Source organism: Erpetoichthys calabaricus, chromosome 1 (assembly GCF_900747795.2).
Source record: "Erpetoichthys calabaricus chromosome 1, fErpCal1.3, whole genome shotgun sequence".
Classification (NCBI taxonomy): Eukaryota; Metazoa; Chordata; class Cladistia; order Polypteriformes; family Polypteridae; genus Erpetoichthys; species Erpetoichthys calabaricus.
In genome coordinates this window covers 60,001-67,500 of record NC_041394.2, presented here as the reverse complement: position 1 = coordinate 67,500, position 7,500 = coordinate 60,001, and positions in this window count along the sequence as shown.

Below are 7,500 nucleotides of genomic sequence, written 5' to 3'. Positions count from 1 at the left end.
ATAATGAAATGTATTATGGATATTGTAAGTCGCATATTTTGTTCTCTTTACACAAATGGCACATCAAATTATTCAGCAAGATCTACTGAGTGTATTGATTTAGGGTTGGAGAAATATGCAAAAAGCTGATGGAAATAGCAACATGATATTAAAAAAAAAAAAAAATGAAATATCCTTTCACCTCAGAACTGGTAAAATCTCAGAATTTACATATAATGTATTTTAAACACTCATGTAAATTTGTTTGTGGTTTCCTGTTCATAGAAATGTTTCTCCAAATGATGCTCAGTGCAGACTCTGGACGCAGATGATCAGCTCAAGTCTCCTCAGTCTTTAAAGAATTTTTCTTATTCAACTTATCTCCTGAGTGCATTGATCATTGAGCCATTGCACTGCAACCTTTAGGTTTGGAGAAATATGCAAAAAGCTGTGTTCTAATTTTTATATGCAAACAATGACCCATTAAGGTTGGAAATAGCGAAATGATTAAAAGAAACTAAATATGCTTTCCCCTCAGATCAAAGGTCAAACAGGGGTGATGATATGTGCTTATTACGCCAAGTGCCAAAGTGTCTATGTTCCATTATGAGATGCCCCACCTGGGATTTTATGTGGAACAGCAGCAGTGTGGGAGGAAAGCACAAAAAATGATAATACTGAACACGCACAGAACCATAAAGACTGGAAACAGTGAAAAAGAGCAGGAAAACAGTGAAGAAGAAACCTGCCAGAAACACCTGTCCATAGAAAAGTTCCTCCAAATGAGAAGAATCAGCATATGTGCATTTTTCACCTCAGATCTGGTCATTTCTCAGAGTTTACATGTAATGTATTAAAACACTACTGTGTACTCTTTGTTTGGTGGTTGCCTGTCCAAAGACCGGATTCATATCTGGTAACTTATGACCACTCTGTCAGACAAGAGATGCCTAAGGTTTGTGTGCAGTCAGGTTGCTTGGTGCTCAGTGATAGATGGCAGACATGTTGCCAGAAGTGAGTAAGACACATGTTGATGCCTGGCCATTCAATCTGGTTTGAGATTAGAATGAAAAGATAGTCTCCTTCAGTTTCCATATTAAAATCAGACTCTGGACGCAGATGATCAGCTCAAGTCTCCTCAGTCTTTAGAAAGTTCTGAAGAGGAGCAGGCCTCAGTGGAGCGAATGAGACAGTTGAGTGGACAGAGAACAGGCTCTGAATCGGCAAACTATTTACGAACACCCAAGCCACCACCTGTTAATGATACCAGAGGAGCAATGGGAGTAGTGGTCAACTTTGGATTCCAGTAATGATGCTGACAAAGCCACACAACAGCACAAAACTGAGCCTCTTTCACAGCCACCATCTTGCGTTCCACCAGCAGAACCAACATCACTTCATCTTCCTAATGGGAAGCACTGCACCAGTGACTCCCACTGGAGAAACTACAAACTTCCCTTCTCCACAGTTAGAAAGTTGACATGCCCTTGAGCCACCTGTGCAAGACACTCAGCCTCATCGGCCACCCTCACAGCATAAATTAAAGATTTCCCAACATCCCAGGATAAACAGGAGGAGAGTGCAGGAGTGAGCCATAGTGTTGCAGGGACCGGAGATACTGCTACCCACAATGGTGATGGATCTTCTGACCATTCTGACCATGTACATTTATCTACTGGCTGTGGACATACACCAACATCATCCTATGCAGGAAAAGTGGATAGCAGTGCTAGCAACCCAATGATAAGTCCTTATGGTTTTAATGAAGCAATTGGCACCAAAAAATAGCCTTTCAGGTCTTTACCATGTTTATGGTCATAGTGGGACCAGAAAAAGTTCAGATGAACAGAAAAGAAGTTCTAGTGGATGGGGGGGGGGGGGGGGGGATAAAATGCAGCAAACACTGTACCCAAACAGTACAAAACTCTGCCAGAATTGGTGCAACTATACTTGCAACCATGTGGCATGAAGACATCAAGAAGCAGTGAAGTGGGGCATGAGATTTGAGGAGCCTGCGGCTTAATTTGACTCATTTATTTCAAGTGACTGCAGATGACTTGGACCAGGAAGAGACTGGAAACAATGAAGAAGAGCATGAAACAAAGAAAAAGAAATTCTCCCTTGTTTGCCTGAGATGCTAACTTGTCAACTCCTTTTCGGACTTGGGCGTGTGGAAGTAAGAATGTTGTGACAGTATGACATGAGTCAAGTTCATCAACAGGGAACAGCCCTGTCCTTCTATGATGGATACAGACATGAAATGCTACCTGCTAACATGCTACAGGCACAAAGAGATTACATTGGTGCTATTGATGTTGTTAATATTACGTTTAATTATTACTATTATGTTAAGAGAGAAGCGTTAAGAGAGAAGCAGGTAGCTCGGAGGAGGAAGCCAGTAGTGAGAAGGAGAGGAGAAGATGGCCGAGCAGAGCGGCACAGTGCAATACGACGAGGAGGCTGCCAAGGGTCTCGCATCGAAGGGAGTGAAGCAAAGGCGCAGCTGTGAAGAGCAACCAAGGTGGGGACCAGCGAATCAGGTAGCTCGTAGGAGGAACTAAGTAAGTAGAAGGAGGAGAAGATAGCCGAGCAGAGCGGCACAGTTGAATACGACGAGGAGGCTGCCAAGGGTCTCGCATCGAAGAGAGTGAAGCAAAGGCGCAGCTGTGGACAGCAACCAAGGTGGGGACCAGCGAATCAGGTAGCTCGGAGGAGGAACCAAGTAAGAAGAAGGAGGAGAAGATGGCCGAGCAGAGCGGCGCAGTGGAGGCTGCCAAGATGGCCGAGCAGAGCGGCACAGTTGAACACGACGAGGAGGCTGCCAAGGGTCTCGCATCGAAGAGAGTGAAGCAAAGGCGCAGCTGTGGAGAGCAACCAAGGGGGGTACCAGCGAATCAGGTTGCTCGGAGTAGGAACCAAGCAATAAGAAGGAGGAGAAGATGGCCGAGCAGAGCGGCGCAGTGGAGGCTGCCAAGATGGCCGAGCAGAGCGGCACAGTTGAACACGACGAGGAGGCTGCCAAGGGTCTCGCATCGAAGAGAGTGAAGCAAAGGCGCAGCTGTGGAGAGCAACCAAGGTGGGGACCAGCGAATCAGGTAGCTCGGAGGAGGAACCCAGTAGGGAGATGGCCGAGCTGACTGGCTTAATTTGACTTCAAGTGAAACAAAATCTGAAATTGAAAGGAATTGTTGAGACAGGAGTGCAGCCTTTAATATCACCCAACCCGGGGAATCCTCTTAAACTGAAGGAAATTGACAGAAGGGCACCACCAGGAGTGGAGCCTGCGGCTTAATTTGACTCATTTATTTCCAGTGAGTACAGATGGCCTACACCAGGAAGAGACTGGAAACAGTGAAAAAGAGGACGAAAAAGATGAGACAAAAATCAGCAAACAAAGAGAGAGACATGCTAAGTGCAAATCAAGCAGAAAATCAAGCAGTGCTTGAAAAGGTCGAACAGGGGTTATGATATGCGCTTATTACGCAAAGTGTCAATTTTCCCCAGCTGGGATCTGACTGCATTGATTTATGTGCAACAACAGCTGTGCAGGTGGAATGAAAAGAACACACTTATTCATATTTAACACCAAGAAGTGTTCAGAACAGTAAAACGAGGAAATATAAAAAGAAAAAAACAAACTGTGCCATGTTGGAGACTCCTGAATATAGGGGAGGACACAAACATGAATGAGGTAGACGGTGTACAGAAAATCTTCTTACATGGTAAGTAGAAATGGTAACCTTTAAAAAGTCAAAATAGAGAATACATTTTCAATTTTGTTTTCTTCAGAGAATAAAGCTGAAAACAATCGGCATGAAACCATCAAGGAGCAGGGAAGTGGGTGATAGTTTTGAGGTAGACTTGTATAGAATGAGGTAGACGTGTAAAGAATGAGGTAGACAGTGTACAGAAACTCTTCTTAAATGATAAAGAAGAGAAAAAGGTAACTTTTAAAATCTTGTCCATACTGCCCAGCAGAAAATCAAGCAGTGCTTGAAAAGGTCGAACAGGGGTTATGATATGTGCTTATTACGCAAAGTGTCAACTTTCCCCAGCTGGGATCTGATTGCATTGATTTACGTGCAACAACAGCTGTGCAGGTGGAATGAAAAGAACACACTTATTCATATTTAACACCAAGAAGTGTTCAGAACAGTAAAAAGAGGAAATATAAAAAGAAAAAAACAAACTGTGCCATGTTGGAGACTCCTGAATATAGGGGAGGACACAAACATGAATGAGGTAGACGGTGTACAGAAAATCTTCTTACATGGTAAGTAGAAATGGTAACCTTTAAAAAGTCAAACTAGAGTCAGCTTAACACTAGAATTACAAGAGCTACGAAAAAACTCATAGATCCGGCCCACCTTAAATCGCTTCTTAAATTGTGACTCAATGATAAATGGACTCAGAAAATTCTCCTGTTAATTCTAATATGCAGTTTGTGACTTTAAAGAATTTTTCTTATTTTTCCATCCATCCATCCATTGTCCAACCCGCTGAATCCGAACACAGGGTCACAGGGGTCTGCTGGAGCCAATCCCAGCCAACACAGGGCACAAGGCAGGAACCAATCCTGGGCAGGGTGCCAACCCACCGCAGGACACACACAAACACACCAGGCACACACACTGGGGCCAGTTTAGAATCGCCAGTCCACCTCACCTGCATGTCTTTGGAATGTGGGAGGAAACCGGAGCACCCGGAGGAAACCCACGCAGACACGGGGAGAACATGCAAACACCACGCAGGGAGGACTCGGGAAGCGAACACAGGACCCCAAGTCTCCCAACTGCGAGGCACTACTATGTTTGCAATGCTTGCAAAGGTCAAACAGGGGTGATGATATGTGCTTATTACGCCAAGTGCCAAAGTGTCTATGTTCCATTGTGAGATGCCCCACCTGGGATCTGACTGCATTGATTTATGTACAACAGCAGCAGTATGGGAGGAATGCACAAAAAATGATAATACTGAACACGCACAGAAACATAAAGACTGGAAACAGTGAAAAAGAGCAGGAAAACAGTGAAGAAGAAACCTGCCAGAAACACCTGTCCATAGAAAAGTTTCTCCAAATGAGAGAAGATTCAGCACATTTGCATTTTTCACCTCAGATCTGGTAATTTCTGGTAATTTCTCAGAGTTTACATGTAATGTATTAAAACACTCATGTATACTCTTTGTTTGGTGGTTGCCTGTCCAAAGACTGGATTCATATCTGGGGCCTCATGTATAATGCAGTGCGTAGAACTCACACTATAACATGGCGTAAGCACAAAAGCGGGATTGTGCGTACGCACAGAAAAATCCAGATGCAGGAATCTGTGCGCACGCATACTTTCACGTTCTTCCACTACATAAATCCCAATTTGCATGAAAAGTAACGCACGTGCACGCGCCTTCTGTCCCGCCCCAACTCCTCCCAGAATTACGCCTCTTTGAATATGCAAATCAATATAAATAGCCTTCTGTGAAAAGACAATGGGAAAAGCACAGGGGAAAATATAAGAATTTCAGCGAATACCAAGTGGAGGCAAAGGAAAAACATACTATTTGTTGGTTTAAACAGTGGTATAATCAACAAAAGGAAGTTGATCGAGTGACAGAGTGTCGGAAAAACTCGAAAGATCAAATTCACAAAGTCGCACAGTGCCCGAAATAAAAAAGAAATCACATATCAAAGTCGCTGTGAAAAGGTGAGTTGTAGCCCACCGTCTGAGTGTCATATGAAAGCTTATTAGGGTACAAACAAAAAACATAGGCACACAGTGGGAAAAAAGCACGAAATGTCAACTTTAATCTCGAAATTTCCACTTTAATCACGTAGTTTATTTTGCCATTAAAGTAGAACATCATAAACTTCATCTTAAAATCGTTTATTTTACTAGTTTCTCAAGTAGCATGTTAAATGCTTTTTTCTGTGTTTGATCTTCTATGTGCTCTATGTGTGTGAATCACTACGTGCTTCCGTTCTTTCTCTTTCTCCGACAGGACATAGAATGCATTACATTCGTGATATTACAGCTTTCTGAATAATTAAAATACTGAGTATACGTGATATCATTTTCATGATGATCGGAATGAAAGCATGTTATTAAACATGGGAACACGGTGGCGCAGTGATTGTTCATATCTCACGCAAGAGGCTTGCTGCACCATGTGTGACCTTCGATTAAATAATTTATTACAGAAGTACTGTCTCTTTCAAATGTACTAACCTCCAATTCCTGTCCATACTTTTCTTTCTCCAATCGCCACACAATCAGATGTGTAATAGACGTTAAGCCATTTGTAAGCTTAGAACGCCGATTCTTCAAAACTTTTAAGGAACATTGAAATATCTTCGCAGTATATGTTTAATTATTCTATTTGTCTATCCTTCCAGTGTCGCGTCAGCACCAGCAAGAATACAGTGCAAGGCAGGAGCTATCCTTGAACTAGCTATACGCTGCGGCACCGTGTCCTCACATGTTTAATTATTAGCAATACAGATTATTTAAATGAAGTTAAAGTTTTATCTGTATACTATAAGCAACATATTTTGCTGCATTTCATCTTAAAAATGATATTGTCATCATACGCGCTTTATAAAGTAGCGCAGGTTGTGCAATATTATAACTGTAGTGTAAGTTTACAGTGAGGTGATTGAGTGCGTTTTAGAGTTCTTGGGATGAAACTGTTTCTGAAACGCGAGGTCCGTACAGGAAAGGCTTTGACGCTTTTTGCCGTGGTTGAGGTAGTGTGTACTTGAAACTATATACCGATAATTCTCTTTCCGATCATCTGCTGCTGTGATTCACACTCAGATACAGTGATATAAATACTCCAAGTGGTGCAGTGAGAGTAATATGGAAAAAGATGATCCGCTGTGGCAACCCTTAACGGGAACAGCAAAAAGAAGAACAAGATGCAGTGAGCGTAACAACGCTAAAGCAGTTCTGGTATTTGGAATACTATGGCTATTCCCTGGACCATTATATTGCAGCAGGTTAATTACAATCAGATGCATTACACTAATAAACAATATGCAGTTAATTTCAGTGTATTTATAAAGTCGCGTCAGGAATGTGGAGCTAAGAAAGAAAGGATGAGCACACAAGAACAGTAGTTTGACCATTCTGTGGACCATTATATTGTTACAGGTTAATTACAATCAGATGCATTAAATTTATGAACGATATGCGGTTAATTTCAGTGTATTTGGATCTAAGAAAGAGTAACCACATAGGAACAGTAGCACAGCTTTGACACTGGGTGCCGCCAGTCTGCAAAACCGGGCGGATAAATTGCGTACGCCAAGGAATGAGTTACCGTGGAAATGTGCGTGGCTTTACGTCAAGTTTAGGTTTTATACATCGTGATTTGAGAGTGGAAAGGTTTGTACGCAACATTTCTGTGCGTACGCACCGTTTATACATGAGGCCCCTGGTAACTTATGGCCACTCTGTCAGACAAGAGATACCTAAGGTTTGTGTGCAGTCAGGTTGCTTGGTGTACAGCTTGATGCTCAGTGATAGA